At 41.9% G+C, this 19,867-nt stretch overlaps 1 pseudogene; it reads right to left on the bottom strand.

Annotated features, from left to right (window-relative positions):
* Nucleotides 1-10,568: 10,568 nt before the first annotated feature.
* On the bottom strand, nucleotides 10,569-19,512 carry LOC147602949 (ent-kaurene oxidase-like; annotated as a pseudogene).
* Nucleotides 19,513-19,867: the final 355 nt, after the last annotated feature.

Genomic DNA, 19,867 nt, shown 5'->3' with positions numbered 1-19,867 from the left:
CCCAGCGTTTTGTTAACCTTAGCACTAAGGTTATAAAACATAACCTTAGCATTAAGGTAGCAAGCCTTAACCACAAGACTCCCAAGGCATTAGCACCTCCCAAGGCATTAGCACCTCTATGAAAACATACTTACTAGCTCCATGTTCCCTATCTCCACTCTCGATATACGTAAGATACATATGCTTCTACATGATGATCCATGAAGTCCAAGTGCAGTTTTCTATCCGAACATTTCCCCAACATTCAATGAACTCTAGAATCTCCAATTGCCCATTCAAGTATTTCTTCATGCCTTTATAAATGCATTCCTTTGTGCATTGGTATGCCCTCATGCCATCATATATATCTGGATGCTTCTAACTTGCCCATGAACTCTGAGTAACAGCAAAAACATCATCCTCCATACTCATATACAAAAACTCCTAAATCTGACTCAGCCTCAGCTTGTCTTATTGAACCTCATATACAATATGAACATATGTACATGGCATCATATAATGACTCGTCATGGCACTTAACCTATGCATCTGGATGTGTGTTTGACGACCTCACATGCACGGTTTCATATCATAGACGTGCCATGGCACGACATCCACCCCCTCTAAACCTGCACATCCTCTGGTATGTGCCAAATCTTCATCAAGGTCCACATATAACTGGATGTCGTCTTCATCTTCTGCAGTTCCAGGAAGATCATCCTCTTCCTCTTCAATCATATCCATACTTCCACTGTCAAGCCTCTCATCCTGAATCTCTTGTGAATCAAAAGGATCACCATCATGCCTTCTTTTAAATATCTTGACTCTTTTACCAGCCACAAGATTCTTTACTTCTGTTCCATCAAGCTCACACAGAGTATATGTAGCATTCCCATGCACATGCTTAACAATGTAAGGGCCAAACCATCTTTTTGCAAATTTTCTTTGAACAGTGAATTGGTTGTCAAGGCTACTATCATACATTAGAACCCAATCACCTTCTTCAATAGGTTTTGGCCGGAGTCTGTGTCTACTATCAAATCTTTCTTTATTTTTCAGCCTTGCATCTTTCAGGCGAGCTTTAGCAAGCTCTACATCTTCAGGCCTCCTCTCCAACTGTCTTATTCTCAATGCAAGGAGGTCATCTCTGCTCAATCCTTCCATCCAGGGCAATACATTCCAAGTTAGAATTACTTCTTCAACTGGCATCACTGGCTTCTGACCATACATTAATTCAGCAGGCATGTATCCTGTCACTGAGCTATGAGTTGTACGGTCAGCCCACAAGGCATATGGTAGCAGCTTTGGCCACACTCTCATCCTTTCTCTGCATGCCTTAGCCAAAGCTTTAATGATTGGAGGATGTCCTCGCTCGCTTTTCCCATTGCCCTCAGGATTGTAAGCACATGTTAGAGACAGTTTGATACCAATTCTAGAGAAGAATTCCCTTGCTTCTTCAACATCTAGCTCTCCCCTATCAGCTGTTATTTTCCCAACACAACCATATCGGCAGATCACATCTTCCAAGAGAAATTTGCATACTGTTTCCGTACTCTTTGTTCTAAGGGCACGCCCTTCTACCTGATTTGTCAAATCTTCTCTTGCAAGTGCTATATACCGCATCTGCCAAATTCCCAAAGGCATTGTAACTAGATCCACTACCCATTTGTAGTGCATGGCAGGTGGGTAAGTTGGTTGTAAGCCATCACGATGCCTCACATTTGAGTACATTTGGCATACCATGCATGTTTCCACATATTGGGAAATATCTTTGTACATTCCTCTCCACCAATATTTTTCCTTTATTTTGGTAAAAGTGGCCCACACACTTCTATGTCCAGCCCAGAGACTCTCATGGAATTCTTTCACAAGCTTCCCTTGAGTCTCTTTATCACATATGACTCTCTGTGGCATAGCATTCCTCTGTTTAGGATGTTTCCAGAGATACCCATCCTTTAGAAAGTATCCATATGCTTTTCTGCGGATCCTCTTAAATTCTGAGTCAGACCAATTTTCTTGCCTTGTTAGAGTGCTCAAATATTGACCAATGAGTAACCAATCTCCTTCATATATTTCCTCAATAAAAGACTCAAGTGCATTTGATAAGCAAATATGATCCCCCTTTGCATATGCTGTAGTATAGAACTTTGTACCCACATCATCAATGTCACTAATCATCTCTTTCTCATCTTCATACCTGGCTCTTGATAGCATATCTGCAACTGGATTATCTTTTCCCGCAATATGCTCAAACTCAGGATTTAGTGACTTGATATAAGCAATCCACCTAAGCATAGCAATATCTGGAGTGGTACAACTTGCTATCATCCCAAGAAGTGGCAAGCAATCAGTCTCCACAAGTACAGATGCCCCAATAAGATATTCTTTTTCACATTTTAGAGCAGTGACTATCCCCCATAATTCTCTCTTGATCTGTGGATACTTTCGCTGCCGAAAGCTTAATACCTTTGCTCCAAATCTAATTACATACCTATGATCATCCTCATCATCTTGCCCTACTGCCCATCCAATCCCAGTAGGACTAGTATCAACTGTAACAATCACAGGCCTGCCACACTCATAATCTGCCTTTCTCAAAATGGGTGATGATTGGAGCAAATATTTCAGCTTCCGCATAGCTTTAATATGTATTGCACTCCACAAAAATTTTTGATTTTTCCTCAAAAGCTGATAAAGAGGATCTGCTACATGTGCATAATGTGGGATCCAAATAACATAAAAGACGCATGCTCCAAGAAATCTCCTCAGCTCTGTAACATTATTGCATATTTCCTTCATTCTTTGTATTGCGTCTATCTTGGCTGGACAAGGACGGCGTCCACTAGTACTACAAAGATGTCCCACTATTAGCACTTCACCAACCCCAAACACTGATTTCTGCCCAGATAAAGTAAGATTCACTTCTTCAAGCCTGGATAGAATCATGTCACAATCCTTTATATGATCTGCCACAAACTTGCGGCACCCTTTTGAATCCAAATTCCCATCTTTGTCTTTCTCCTCACAGCCCTTTATTGGCACATCATCCAAAAATGGCATAGTTTTTTGTGGTATGAAGTCCCGTAAGACTTTATTCATTCCATTCATCATATGTGCCACTGAGTTAGTGGCTCCCTGTGGTAAGGTACACATCCTTACTAATCCCAAAGGAGTTCTCATTGTGGTCAAGTCCCTGCTTTGCATATCCAGCTGGAACTGATCATATCCCGAATACAAATCACCCATAGAGTATATAGCTTTCCCTGCAAATGCTTCTGCAAACTCATCCACAATTGGACCTGCTCCCACATTCCTGATTGTGACTTTGTTTACAGGTTGCATGTCTTGAATAAAGCGCAATGTCCCATTTTTCTTTGGTACAGTAAACCATCTGTTGGAATATGGGGCACATGAAGGCTCCAAGATTCCCATTCTGATCTTTTCCTTTAGTAATTCCATCAACTTTGGCAAGAGAGCCTTTGGTACTGGAATTGGCCGCAGGTTCCAGGGCACATGTGGAACAGTAAAGATCACCATTGGTGCTGTTACACTTGGATCAACACAACCAATCTCATGCGGCTGAAAGGCAAAAGCTTTCCCATGTTTTACAAGCATCTCCTCAAAGCATTCCCTTTCAACTGGCAACAGAAAATCCCTCTCACCAATCTTCAGCTCTTTCAGAGTTTCTTGAGTAAATTTATGCCCAATTTTCTTCGGATCTCTAAGATTTGGCTGCATAGAAGCTTCATCTATCTTCTCCTTGCTTCCTGGTGGCAAGGGCAAGGCAACTGGCTTCACCTTTTTTGCAACCGTTTTGTACTTTGTATCAACATGAGCATCCATCTCACAATTCATGTTTTTACATTCCACCCCCTCAAATTCCTGGATTATATCATACATCTCCACAGATGACACCTTTATCATTTCATTTCCACCCTGTAAGCATGCTCTTCTCATATCAAAAAGTACATCCATAGTATCTATAAATGACACCTCATCAAGCACCCCTGAAATAAACTCATTCTTCTCCAAAAGACCACACTGCTCAAAACTTTTTTGTTCATTTTGTATATGTTTTTGCATGCCACGCTTTAAATCCTTGCTTTTTACAAAAACCAGTGACCCATAACTGGAGAATCCCTGAAAATTTGCTCTAAAACTATTTACATTGATTGAGTCCTGCGAGAACTCATTTCCCTTTGTACCATTGGAATCCCGCTTTACAATGGCACCTGGCCAAAATCCCTCATCTCCCTGTAATTCATAAACTCTCTGTTTATCTTTGGGAGTGACTGTGCCCTAAGAAATTCACGATTCCTTTCATGATTAATGCAAACTGTCAAAAACTGAACAGCCTTTTTGCCATCTTTACTCCTTATTCTTGCATAAGCTGAACCATCATCCAAAACCTTTGTTTCCATCCTTACAGCTGTAATGTAGGGTTGCCCAAGAATGAGGGGATACGATGACATCTCCTGAACAAAGAAATTCTGATCATCCTTCACATCCCCTATAGTTACCCTTACATTTGGACATGCTGCATAAAGCTCTCCAGATGAATTATTAGCTGCTTTAATCATCCACCCATGATCCACATCCATTGGCCACTTACATTTGTTGTAGAGATTTTTAGCCATAAGATTTATTTCAGACCCATGATCAATTAGAGCGACATATGGCTCTTCCAAATCACCTATCTTGACAAGGGTTTCAGTGGTGGCTCTTGCCCAATGGCTCCTGGAGTAATGACTTTTTGTAAGAACTTCTTTTTCGTCATCCTCTTCCACAAAACGCACTTGTCGTGCCCCATCAGCAGAGTGATTACATTCCACCACATTTTCTCTCTCTTCCTTTTTCTGTACCTGTACACCATGAGTCTTAGAAGTGCTTGCTTCCCCTTGTGATGGAATAGATTCAATTATGGACTGCCTTTTTCTTCGTATAATATCAATTATCTCATCATGAAATTCTTTCTTTGCAATCCCCAAGACTTCCCCTAGTGTGAATTCCACCCTGCTGTTTAGAATTCTCTCTTCAAGCACCTTTTTGAGATCTGTTGCAACTTCAATATCAGATTGAAGCTTGTAAAGTGGACTTTTCCCTTTACCCTTCTCCTTCATTTTTGCTGGCACTTCTTCCATTGAAACATCATGTGGAGGTCTGCTTTGCTGTGGAGGCATATGTGATGGCCCAGGATCCTTCTTTTCACTTCCACGTGTAACTCTTTTTGATGGCCCTCCTTCCTCATTTTCCCTTTTACGTTTCTCCTCTACCTGTGCCTCATTATTTTGGCATTTGGCAATATAGGCATGAATGGATAAAGAATCCACAGGCTCCTCCCAGCCAGTCTCAAGGCGTATACAATCACCTGCCTCATGCAAAGCTTGCTTTGACACTTTCCTTGATGCAATTAATTCCATTGTTGACGGCCAAAAATTCTCATTCTCATAATCCTCATCATTCTCAAATCCCTGCTTTTGTTGACCAACCTTTAATCCATAGGTTGCTGCCTCGACCATAGAAATGGCATGACTAGCAACCATATCCTCTACCAGCTTTTTCATCCCTCCTTTCCCAAAGTTTGTACTCAGCGGAAGACCAGTCTCTGTAAGATGGATTTTCCCATCTTTGAAGAACACAAGTTGATTTTTAAGAGCTTCTTTATAGCTGGTACAATCCTTCTTTGCATGCTCTGGGTCATCACACCATATGCATCTATATGTAAACCCTTCTTTGATTTGAGGCCTTTGCATAGAAGCCTGCCCCAATGGTAGACCTTTTTCTTCGATCCTGGACATCTTCAATTTTAAATCACGCATACCCTTGATAAGCTCATCCATCGGCCCATCTATCTTAGGAATTGTGGCAGCTGGCTTGGATAAACTCTCAGGGGTAACAGCAGCTATGGGGGTTGCAGAGCCCATCACCATTTTATCCCTCCTCCGCTGCCGCTTTGCTAACATAGTGACTGCATCCTCAACATCATTCCAATCACTCTTTAATCCTTGCTCTGTATTTTTATCCTCAAGGAGGATTTCCAATGTCTCCTGGAGATCTTTCCCAGCTGCCTGCAAGAAGAGCTCTGTTTTTTCTCTGTCCAAAGTTGCACGCTCTATTCTTGACAACTGGGCATAACTCTTCTCAAACTCCCTTAGCAATTCTGTGGCAGAAATTCCCATTTTAGGTTTTGTGACCCATTCCAAAAAAGTTCGTTTGGTCACTCGCTCAGAATCCTCCATGAAGTATTCATCCTTTAAAGCAAGTTTGAATTCTTCCCAATTTCTGCCACCCTGTGCTGTCTGCAATCCTTTTATGCGCTCTCTTATTTCAGGAACGCATACCAACTCGAAACTTCGAACCATATCCTCCTCGGTCACCCTATTTAGCTCCATCTCCTTTATATAATTGCGCAGATACTTTGTAATGTCCTTCCCATCAAATTGATCTACCTTTTTCACAATTGATTGTAAGGCTTTGGTCATGGAAATCTGTCCCCTCTCAGCAGCTTGTTGCTGTTGCATGTACATGGAAAACATTTGGAACATCTGCATAACTCCGGGGTCAAAATGAACCCCCTGGCCCTCAGAATTCTCAGCCATAGCTTCCCTGTATATTTCACCACACTCTCACCCCAGCAAGTTCACGTCGGGTTCACCAAAGTTGTCGTGAAGTGTGCGGAGTAGCCAGGAAAGTACGAAACTTCTAGCTGTGAGAGTTGGTGTTGAACCTTACAAGGAAACTCACATACAAGATTTCCCAAGGAGTATTGAACATCTCTATTTCCAATGACAAATACATGTGTCCTCTTCCCTCAATACATCCTTGAATTCATCCAGATGTTTGCACAGGATTGCATGAAATCCCCTTTGAATCATTCACATGTGGGCATAATAAAGCTTTCTAATTTTTCCAGTATACATGTGTTACATCCAGTGCCCTCAAAACCATTATTTCGAGATGTCCTTTATCACCTGAAAACCTGCCTTAATATCCTAACATCTCACAAGCAAAATATTGCATTTGGCATAGCTTTCACATACTCATAATTTTCAAAATCCATATGAGAAGAAGGTAAGGCAAATTTCCCTCAGCTTCAATGCATTTTTCACCAATCACCGAGCTCCAAATTCCTTAGCCTTTTTCCCATGCTCTCTCTATTCATTTCCAATTTCTTTTTGGTGTATCAAATATTTGATTTTCTCCATTCATATATAGTGAGAATATTTTATTTAAGGGAAATAACAAACAAACACTTAGCTGGCGATTTGAAAACGTGCTTCTCTTTATTTACATCACCAACCACAAGCTATGCGCCGGTTATTCGAAGGTGAAAAATCGCAAGCAGCATCGCTGTGTAATGTCCTTCCAAAGTGGATTTTTCCCAGAATTGTATCATTATATAGTACTAGAATTACTCTATAATTCTAGCACCTACAAAGCATATACAGTTTATATATTCAAAAGATTCAATTCTCTGGTAGATTCGACGCTGAGAGTTCGACGCTGCATAATAATTTTCCCCACTCTGGTTCCCGCCGTGAAGCTCCGGCGTTTTTTCTCTTTCCCGCGGCGATTTCGGTAGCCCCCCCCCACCATGTTCTGCCAGCTGTGCATGCCATAAGGAAAGGCTGCGCATTTTCTAGAAATCTCCCAGCGTTTTGTTAACCTTAGCACTAAGGTTATAAAACATAACCTTAGCATTAAGGTAGCAAGCCTTAACCACAAGACTCCCAAGGCATTAGCACCTCCCAAGGCATTAGCACCTCTATGAAAACATACTTACTAGCTCCATGTTCCCTATCTCCACTCTCGATATACGTAAGATACATATGCTTCTACATGATGATCCATGAAGTCCAAGTGCAGTTTTCTATCCGAACATTTCCCCAACATTCAATGAACTCTAGAATCTCCAATTGCCCATTCAAGTATTTCTTCATGCCTTTATAAATGCATTCCTTTGTGCATTGGTATGCCCTCATGCCATCATATATATCTGGATGCTTCTAACTTGCCCATGAACTCTGAGTAACAGCAAAAACATCATCCTCCATACTCATATACAAAAACTCCTAAATCTGACTCAGCCTCAGCTTGTCTTATTGAACCTCATATACAATATGAACATATGTACATGGCATCATATAATGACTCGTCATGGCACTTAACCTATGCATCTGGATGTGTGTTTGACGACCTCACATGCACGGTTTCATATCATAGACGTGCCATGGCACGACAACGTGTGGCAGGATTATAACACCTATATCCCTTTTGCTCAAGGTAATACCCAATAAACACACATTTTTCAGCTTTTGGATCTAGCTTAGTTCTCAGCTCATCTGGCACATGCATATATGCAATGCATCCAGATGAGACAAATTAGGCTTTCTACTAGTAAACCTCTCCTCTGGAGTTACATCATGTATGGCTACAATTGGAGTCCTGTTCATGATGTAAACTGCTATAGAAACAGCCTCAGTCCAATAGCTATGCGGCATATTCTTCTCTCCCATCAATGCTCGCACAATCTCAGCAATGTGCCTGTTTTTTTGCTCAGCAATGTGCCTGTTTTTTTGCTCAGCAACTCCATTTTGTTGCGGAGTGTATCTGCATGTAAACTGTCTCCAAATACCATTCTTCTTCAAAAATTCAGAGAACTCATTGGAGAAGTACTCTCCCCCTCCAAATACCATTCTTCTTCAAAAATTCAGAGAACTCATTGGAGAAGTACTCTCCCCCTCCATCTGACCTTAGGCACTTTACATATTTCCCTATTTGCTTTTCAACCATCTGACCATAGGCATTAACGACATGCTGCATAACAAACAACCTTTCATTATCCTCATTGTTTGTGCTCGAGGATGCATAGTTGTTTTGCTGCAATTTTCCATTTTGCATGTCAACCTGCTTCTTATAACAATCTGCCTGCACATGTCCAGGCTTACCACAATAAAAGCATCTACGTGTATCATTATATTGCCTTTGCTAATTTCCACGACCTCTTTGACTCCCCCTGCCTCTGAATTGGCCTCTTCCACCTACGTGTTGTTGTGAAGTTTGGGACTGTTGTTGTTGCTGTTTTGCTGGCCATAATTTTGATTACCTACTCGGCCACCTCCTTGGCCACATCCACGGCCTCCTCTACCTCGTCCTCTTCCTGAACTTATGTAGAAGGCCTGTTGCTCTGAACTGTTTTTGTTTTGTGAAGGCTATTGATCTTCACCCAAGCTCTTCTCTTCTATAATCAACATAGACACCAAATTTATGAAATTGGGAATGTTTTACTGAGTCTCAATAGACGTCTTGAATGCCTTGTATTGTGGCCCGAGACCACGTAGACAGACTTCCACCACCTTATCATCATCATCTACTGAAACGCCAATAGATGCAAGGGATTCCATAATACCCTTGATCTTCAATGCATAGTCATTCACACAGACATACTCTTTTTCTCCATAGTATGAAGTTCATTCTTCAACTGTATCTTTCGTGCCTTGGTATTTATTTCATAGAGTTTTACCAAGGTGTCCCACGCCTCCTTGGGGGACTTGGCATCCTGTATGTGCCCAATCATGGTGTCCTGTATACTGATAGAGAGCCAATACATAACTTTTCTGGCTCCTTGGTTCCAATCCTTGAACTCTTTCACATCTGCAGCAGTCAAATTGATCTCTGGTATCTCCAGTGCCTCTTCATGCTCACCTTTTATATACTCCCAATAACCCTTTCTCATCAGGAAATTTGTGAGCCTGAACCTCCAAGCATGGAAGTTATTCTTATCAAGCTTCTCAGCAACAATCTGGTTTATGCCATTTGACATCTTGCCAAATACACAAATTTACTAGAAACAGCACTCTGGTTTGTTCTGGCACAAACTGCTGTATTTTTTGCAGCGCGGTACTGTACTACACTCAAATGTCACAACCAGTGACCTCAATGTGCATACATACACCCAATGGCAACTGTTGACCTCCTTGCAGCACACACAATGTCTGCATAACCGATCTGGCTTCCTGCAGTTCTTTTACGCAAGGTTCAGAAAAAGACAGGTTCTACCTAGCAATGTTCAATAAAAGATAGGACACTTTAATGATTCCCACAGGGTTCAGCAAAAGATAGGTTCTACTTAAGCCAAAACTTCATGAAATTTGTGCAAAGCTTGCTCAAGTTTTTGGGAGGAGGAGAAGAATCCTTCTTTTCAAAATTTTGAAGCACCCCCACAACATTAAGATCGTCCACTTCTTCGACCTACATTCATGGACTTAAGGAGGCGTTGGGAGGAGAGGCGTCGGCCTTCATCAGCAGCTATTTGGGCGTCAACATATCCGTGTGGGGACTTGCCCTTGCCCTTCTCGCAGGATGGATGGTGGCCGCCTTCCTCACAGAACCCATCTTTGGAAAGACAAGGCATCCTCCTCCAGGTTTGTGCCACTTTGATATTATGCTCTTAGCTGCTTTGTGGTGAGCTATGTCAAGGCCTGCTATAGTAGCTGCCTACACACATTGTGTAGGCAATCTATCACGCTCCATTTTCCTGCATGCAATCTCCATGCTCACTTTCCGTTGTATATTACCACGCTCAATATTTAGTGGAGATCAAATCGATGTGAATCGTCTACAAGCCTGGCTGCTTCTAATGGAACCTTCTCATACTGCACCATCACCCATGTTGGTTGGCATGACTTAGATACGCACTCCTCATTCACAGTTCAAGATTAATGCTGTAGAATGGGCTCAATTTTAATGTGGAGCTAATAGAGGTGATGCAGGTTGACACAACATTCCCATGCCCAATTCGAACTGTCTACCTGCAGCGGTTCCTGGAGTTCCCGTGCTGGATTTGCTACAGTATGTGTGTAGGCAGCTGCTAGTAGATGGCCTGCCCAGATAGCTCTTGAACTGGGGTCAAAACAAAGCAGCTAGCTAAGAGCATAATATTAAACTGGCGCAAACCTGGAGGCGGATGCCTTGTCTTTCGGAAGATGGATACTGTGAGGAAGGCGGCCACCATCCATCCTGCGCGAATTAGGGTAAGGGCAAGTCCCCCAGACGGATATGTTGACGCCCAAATAGCTGCTGATGAAGGCCGACGCCTCTCCCCCCAACGCATCCTTCAAGCTCATTAATGTTGTTCGAAGAAGAGGACGATCTTAATGATTTAAATCATTCAAGTGTTTTGGTCAAACAAAGAGTGTCTTCCCCAACTATTGACAGAGTGATTTTTTTTTAAAATCCAACCTCCTTATAAAAGTAACTACCCATTATGTCTGCATGCGTGATGTACATACAACCTAACACTATCAGATGTTAAAACACTAGCCTGCCACCCTTTTTTGATATCGAATCCCCCCGACTTTACATCCTCATCCACATGACGTGGGGGTAGCAAAGGGACAGGAGGGTATTTTCTGAGAGCTTCCTTCAGTTTCAATTCCATCATTCCATTAGTGTGCACACTAGCGGACACTAAAGTTTAGTGTGGACACTGAAGTTGCACAACAAGCAAATTTCATTTTACTACAAATTCAACTCTAAAGCACCAAGTATTTGTGCCCTTCTTGGCAGAGAGAGAGAGAGAGAGAGAGAGAAAGAGAGCTATGCGTGTATATTTTCTTTGTGCTCTATGAGAGAGAGAGAGGGGGGGAGCAATGTGTGTATGTGCACATGTGTGTGAGTGAGTGAGTGTGTGTGTGTGTGTGTGTGTGAGAGAGAGAGAGAGAGAGAGAGAGAGAGAGATTCTTTTTGCTATGTAATGTGGAGAGAGAGAGAGGGGGATAGAGAGAGAGAGACCTTTATTTTGTTATGTTATGTGGGGAGAGAGAGAGAGAGAGAGAGAGAGAGAGAGAGAAAGAGAGAGAGAGATTATATAATGTGTGTTTTAGACACACACACACACACACACACACACACACACACACACACAGATGGGTTAATTTGGGTGTGGGAAAGAAAGAGGGAGGCACTTACCTGTCAGAATGGGTGATCGGACACTAGTGAAGAAAAAAACCAAAAGAAAACTACAAACAATCCTCTCTCTCTCTCTTTTTCTTATGTAAGGTATTCCAACAACTGAAATGTGATGATTAACAATTAAGACCATATTAGGGAGTTTCAAGAAATCCCATTACTTTGGGAATTTTCTTTTTAATATAGTTTTTGCTATATCTTCAGCATAACAATTTCAAACTTATCAGATAATATGGATTTAGAACCTACTCCTCAAGAGATTTCTAACATATGTCACATAAGGGGGTTTTGAGAAAATCTCAAAAGGGTCCACCCTGCTCCCAATTTTTGATCTTGCAAAATGGGGATTGGGATTTTCCTGAACTCCCTAATATGGTCTTAGTTTCAATCCCATCATTTCACTAGTGTGCACACTAGCGAACACTGAAATTCCAACAAGAAAAAATTATTTTAGTACAAATTCAACTCTAAAGCACCATCTTGGCACTAGGAGACACAAACTTGGAAGAGTTTAACATGCTAGGTATATAAAAGTCTTCTAAAGCAATGATATGTGTGCATGTAGTGTGATGCATAGGGTGCGGCTAATGTAGATATGCTATATATAATAGAGGTTATGGGGTACTAGGAGGACGTAACCGACAGGAGAAGCGGGGGTAGCAATGGCCTCCAATGGGTGGAGTTTGTGGTTAGTCAGAAAAATAGTGTCCACAGAAGCTAGCTTGCTCTAGTCTTCTGGTGGCAGGGTCCAGTTGAAGTGTTGCACATAGTAGGCTATGTTCATGGGGATTACGTTCATGGCTTGTGTGACACCTACACACATCCTCTTTCCTGCGAAAAATGGGAGGGCTCGACACTCCTTGAACCCCAGTCCAGCTTCTCATCTTTGAGTACCCTCTTGGGATCCCATTCCTCAGGCCTGCTCCACACGTCCTTGCTATGGTTGATCCCATACATATTGATTATGATCTGCATCATAACGCATTATCATCGGTAGCTTGTCACAACATCTTAACATGAAAAGATAGCAAATACAACAAGATGACCAATTCCTTAAACATCTCCCACCTTGGTTCATTCCGGTCGAATTCCTTCACAAACACAAAGTCGGGATCTCGACCGAGCACCTAGACAAGGCCTCCAATATCTCAACAAAACGCAAAGCCTTTTTTCAGAGTGCTTCAAGGCAAAATGACAAGTCTAATCATAATACAAACAATAAGAGAATTGGATACAAATGATTAAGTGACCTGATAGGCTAGGGATATATTTCATGTGCTCCCCCTTGTCGTGTAGCGGGGGAGTGCATGAAACACTTTCCACCTCGACCCCCGCTCAGCCGGGCTCACCTCTCTTGCCAGCTCTCATGCCAGCTCAGCAAGCTAGCTCAGCAGAACTAGCCCTCTCACCACCTCGGATGCTCCAAACCTGCCATGCCTAGCTGTATACCTCTTTTATTTTAAAGAGGAAAAAAAGCCCACAACTCATTAAAAAAATGCTTTTTTTGTCCGCCCAAAAAACAACCCAAAACTAAAGAATAAAAAAATTAAAACTCTCTTACCTCCCCTACTCTCTCAAACAGAGACAAAAAATGTATCAATGCTCTATCATATACACTCCAAACAGAGAAAAAAAAAGCCTCAAAAGCGTGCATTCACATGCCCACATAGTCCCCACAAATTAATGAATGCTCGCCAAGGTTATTGCGATTAACAAAATATTTAGTAATACCCAATTAAGTCTCGTTCACATGCCCACATACACAATCGGCATAATACACAATCAATTGAGTCTCGTTCACATTCCCACATTCACAATCGGCATAATACACAATCGCCAAGGTGCTTTTTATAAGAAAGACTTTTCGATCAACATGCATCAATGCTATACATGGTTCAAAAAAGTTCATATCCATTAAAAGGAAGCTACTTGAAAAAAAGCACTAACATAAGCATAATGAAGAACAAAATTAAGCCCAAGTGTTTCATGTCACTAGCTACAATGATCACTCTGCATCCCCATCCAAAGCTTTGGCATCCAAAATTACTTGCATGGAGCGTTTTTTTGTAGCTACAAGCCGTGGAAAAGGAAGAGCACTATTTTCTATATATGCTTTTCTCCCAAGAGGATGCGCAATGAATGGTCTTGCTCGTTGTATAGAATTTCCCAAACCATCTTGTACAATTTGAAAATTCTTAGCAGGATGCAATGCTCCATGCTCGTCCCTTGCTTGCACCTCTTGCATTTGAATTAATAACCTTTGCATTAAGGCATCAAAATGTGCTTGTAAGCTTGGTTTTCTTTCCACCATGTGTACAATGCACTGATAGCAATCTGTCGCGCATTAGGCTTCTTCGCATTTGGCTCTTGAGTACCTTGTTGAGAATGGTCTACATTCTCAATGCTATGAGTCTCCTCCATGACAGAAATATGATTTGAGCCAATACATGTGTCATGGCCATTGTCATACAACTCCAAACACTTACCAATGATAGTATTTAAATTAAAACCCTTTAGTAGCATGCTTACACATATTGCCGTTCATTGCCCATCCACAATTACAACAACCCCGATCACAATCGGCATTATATACAATGTAACGGATCTTGGCGCCTGAGGATTTACTTTTTACCTTTGCCATAACCCTTGTGCCTTCATTAAAAAATAGTACATCTCCATCTGGGATGTTTTGAGCTCTTTCCAGTGTGAATGCTCAATCAATCTTTTTATGGCTTTATTTGTAACAAAACCACCCTTCTTTGCCTCGTCTATATACCAAAAATACGACAAACACGCTGTCATAAGTTTGTGCAAAAGCCAATCAATTCTACGTCCCCATATGTACTTCTTGCCACATAAGAAACGAGACTTTAAAGTAGCATGATATGACTCGATAGCTCCATTTGTATCTTGATTTGCATGTGGAAGCATCCTCATGCTTCTTGCCCACATCTCTACAAAAAGATAAGGCTCAAGTGAGTACTAAAGCATAAAAAGTACATTAGGTTTCAATGATGTATTTAAGCTTCAATCAAACTTTTAACTTCATAAGCTTAGAAGGTTGAACTTACCAACTTTTGAAACCCAATAAGTACGGAAGTATTCAATAAAGGCCTCCTCATGTGAAAAGTCGGCCAAGAACTCCAATATACTATCTTTTATATTGTCTATTGCAATGGCCTCCGAAGCTCCCCCTTGGACACGCATGTTCATGATTGCACCTAGGCGTCTAAACATGATAGCTCTAACTTTCCAATCTTGTACCTTCTTGGCTAAGTGCTTCAACCAACTTTGACGAATGTGCCATAAACATAAATAAATTGGTATGTTGAATACCACCCTATTTTCAAGATTGCAATGAATTAGAAATAAAATTTTAGCTAGTTTGACAAAGAGAAAGAGATCATACTTTGTGAGCAATAATGTGGGCATGCACATGGTTTACCTGATGGCATTTATCTCGGCGGTTGCATCATCAACAAGAAAGGCATTTGGATCCCATGACTTGTTGTAGTCAAGTACTTTATTGTGAAGTCTTGTAAGCCATTGGACAATAGTGTCTGTATCAGAGCTTGATGTTATAATCCACGCAACTGGGACTCCATTTTGATAGTTATGAAATACTAGCATAATGTAGAGTTGGAACTAAATAGAAAATATTCAATGAGATAGAATCTTAACAGTTCTACATATGAAATAGCATTAAAAAAGTACATATATACTACATGCGTACCTTGTAAAAGTTTGTTCCAAACGTCGAATCCATTGATATAACCCCATTGTTGCCATGTATGTTGAGCCTCTCAAGTTGCCAATGTGTTTGAATATCTAGCACAAATGGCTTATTGTTTGTAGCATCCATCTTCGCATAGTAGAAGACATCTTGAGTGTGTTGTTGTGTCCACATGCAAACACTTTGGGCATCACTAGAATGTAGCTCATGAGTACTACTTGCATGCTTCCTAGCAATATTTAAGATGTCTCTAAGTGATAGGAAATCATCTCGTGACAATGTATAGCTAGGATTGTTCACTTTTTTTGGTAAACAACTTGAATATGTGCCTCATGAACTTGCATTGGAGTCTAATGTTTGCAAAGCATTTCAAAGACCCATGATTTTATTACCAAATAGAGCCATGGTGCAAAGGATAGGTTGTGGCCCAAAGTTGTCTTGATGCCTTCTTTTTTGTGACATTCTCATTAACATGCTACATTTGAATATAGGGAATGCAAGCTACATCTTCTAATAGATACAATCTTTTTGCAAAGAAATGACATTGACAACCACACATGCGAGTGCCTTTTACACAACCTGGACAGCTTCCTTTCCCTGTCTTTGGTGTCTTTCCATTGCGAGGAACCATGATCTCCTTTCCACACATATCTTTAGGACCATAAGCACACCAAAACAAAGTCTCCTCTAAGTAGCTATCAAGAGTTGGTTGCTTTAAGCTACCCTTTTCATGCCTTCTCATGGATTACCGCCTAAAATTTGTTTCTGCATTTGTAAGAGACTCTTCTCCTTTTAAAAAATATGTTAAGCGATCCTAGTAAAAATAGGCTACCCGAACATATCCATATATGAACTTTTCACACTTTTTATCGGTCTATTATAGATGATTAGCATTGGAAGGACCCAACGGTGGATATTGAAGGTGATTCCTAGTGTCCATTCTACACACACAGAGACTAGCACTCGAACAAATAGAGACGGTAGCCTTGGTGCTTTGCTTCTTGTCAGCCATGGAGCTATGCGCATGCGTACTCGCTAGTCTACTTGGAGAGCTTCTGGCCCTTAGGGTCCTTTCATTCTTCGAGAAAGATGGCGACAAAACCCTTGGCCTGATTGCGATCACACGAGCATCACAAACGGTGGATTGCGAATCGAACGAATGGGGATTGATCTGTGCGTGTTAATATGCCTTCTCTACATCCCCCATGAGATTTGATCGACAAGGATTGATCTGTGTGCGTTGATGGGGCGCAGAAGCCTTCTTTGCGTCGCCCACGAGCTTTGATCAATCAGAATAGCTACCCTTCTAGCTTAGTATTAACCAAGGTTGATCAGCAACGGGCTCCAGCTCATGGGGGGCAAGGAGGGGGCAAGCGATGCTCCGTCGAGATCATCAAGACGTTCTGCAGCAGCTGCTGCAGGAGGTTCCAAGAAGAAGGCCGGCCTTTGAGAAGACGGGCCTGTGAAGAGGAGGGAGACGATGAGACGAAAGACGTACAGCAGCAGAGAGCCGGCAAGGATGGCTACGAGAGTGATAAGCAAGTGAAGGAGGCTGAGACAACTTCTTCCACGAAGTGTAGGTGGTGATGTTGGCTTTCAAGGGCTCTGCTGCCATGGCAGAGAGTTGTGGTGGTAGGATCAGAGCCTCAGCTCCTGCTTGAAAAACTGCTTGCAACTAAACTACCAAAGCAAAACTGGCGGACTGCTCCTAAGAGTACCTCACGTAGACATCAGGATGGCTTTCTCACGCACTGCACAAACAAATTGCACAAAGTTATGACTTTTTCTGTCAAGTTGACAACTCACCCCATACTACCAAACTCCCAAAAAGCTTTTCCAGTAACATTAACCTCTTAACAATATTACAGCATGCTTTAAACGCAATTTATCCATTTCATCACCGTTGGTAGCTGCACAAAGACGTACATTAGAGTAAGCAGCACTACAAAACTTCTCAATCCCTCCATGTGGTCGACGGACATCTTCAATTGTGTATCCAAGGGGAGCCTCATACTGCAAAATATTAGATTTTTTGCCACCTTTGGTCTCCATCATGACATTCAGAAAATGTCCTATAGAAAAAGAAGAATGAGCACAACCGAGCTTCAGTGAGAATTATACATGAGCAAAACAACGTACGCAAAAACATCTCAAATGAGAGTAGTCAAGCAGACTTGAAGGAAGAGCCTATTTGAAGCGTCAAGGACCAAGTACAACACGCAATGCTACCAGCAACAACCCCAACCAGCAAGTGGCTAACATGAGATTCTCCTTCACTAAGCAAAAACATCAGGCAACAAGTGAGCTGTTGTTGCAGACTGTGTTTACAGACTTTCGAGTGGATGAGGATGAGGAGAAGAGGGGTTTCCTCTTTAAAATAAAAGAGGTGTACAGCTAGGCGTGGCAGGTCTGGAGCATCCGAGGCGGCGAGAGGGCTGGTTGTGCTGAGCTGGCACGAGAGCTGGCAAGAGAGGTGAGCCCGGCTGAGCGGGGGTCCAGCGGGGGTCCAGGTGGAAAGTGTATAGAGAAACGAAACAATGCTCTCTTGATATAATTTCTGATGTTGAAGACACCCTTGGATTTGCTAAACCCGCTGTACATGTCGTCGATCATTTGATAAGATGACCTCTCACGTAGTTGTTGGTTTGCTTTCTGAATACAAGAACACTGACCATAATACAATCGTTGGCACAACTGCAGGCTTCTGTGGGATCGGAGCAGGAAGGTTGGTCACCATCAGCTTCTTGAGCATGTGGTATTCATCACCATAGTCTGATATTGCAACCATGGTCTTCTGTGCTGAGAGAATGAAGAGAGCCTTGGACGTTTTCCTCGTGGAGATAGAGGAGTACGTAATCATAGCCCGTCATGTCATGAGACAAAGGCAGGCCCATTTATATGGCCACACCACAATCCTCCCCAACAAGCAGTCTATACTAACTGTGAAGTAGAGAAAAAATGCAAGATGCGCTTTTACCTCTTTTGCGAATTCCGGTGAGTTGATGAGCACCATCGTGTTGGCACCCGTTTTGATTGTGTAGATGGGACCATACTTCTCGCCCCATGCAGAGAAAGTTTTGAGTGGTTTCTTCTCACCCAGCTGCAGCAAGTTGCCTGGCACGGGAACTCCAGGAGCCGCTGCACGTAGACAGTTCGAATTGGGCACGGGAGTTTTGTGTCAGAATGAATAGCTCCACATTAAAAATTGAGCCCATTTTACAACAATCCTTAAGTGTGATCAATGAGGAGTGCCTATCTAACCAACATGGCCGGTGATGGTGCAGTATAAGAAGGTTCCATTAGAAGCAGCCAGGCTTGTAGACGATGCACATCGATTTCATCTCCACTAAATATTGAGCATGGTAATATACAACGGAAAGTGAGCATTGAGATTGCATGCATGAAAATTGAGCGTGATAGATTGCCTACAGTATGTGTGTAGGCAGCTACTATAGCAGGCCTTGACATAGCTCAGCACAAAGCAGCTAACAGCATAATATCAAAGTGGCACAAACGTGGAGGAGGATGCCTCGTCTTTCCGAAGATGGATTCTGTGAGAAAGGCGGCCACCATCCATCCTGCGAGAAGGGCAGGGGCAAGCCTCCGCACGATTCTTCACAAATTTGAGCAAGCTTTTGCACAAATTTGAATAAATTCTGGGCTAAGTTGAACTTATCTTTTTCTGAACCTTGTGTAAAAGTAACAAAGAAATTATTCAAGAGTCCTATTTTTTACCAAACTTTGGGTAAAAGTGACACAAACATTATTCAGGTGTTCTCTTCAAACAAAGAACGTCTTTAGTAATCAAACCTCCACCTAAAAGTAACCATTGACAAAGAGTGCCTTCCGTATCCGACCTATAGTATGAAAATGAGCATTGAGATTCCACGCATGAAAATTGAGCATGATAGATTACCTATAGTATGTGTGTAGGCAGCTACTATAGCAGGCCTTGACATAGCTCAACACAAAGCAGCTAAGAGCATAATATCAAAGTGGCACAAACGTGGAGGAGGATGCCTCGTCTTTCCGAAGATGCATTCGGTGAGAAAGGTGACCACTATCTATCCTGCGAGAAGGGCAAGAAGAAGGGCAAAGGCAAGCCCCCACACGATTCTTCACAAATTTGAGCAAGCTTTTGCACAAATTTGAACAAATTCTGGGCTAAGTTGAACTTATCTTTTT

Source organism: Cibotium barometz, chromosome 65, assembly GCF_041138505.1.
Source record: "Cibotium barometz isolate CiBa-2024 chromosome 65, ASM4113850v1, whole genome shotgun sequence".
Lineage (NCBI taxonomy): Eukaryota > Viridiplantae > Streptophyta > Polypodiopsida > Cyatheales > Cibotiaceae > Cibotium > Cibotium barometz.
This window is presented reverse-complemented; position numbering and strand designations above follow the sequence as displayed.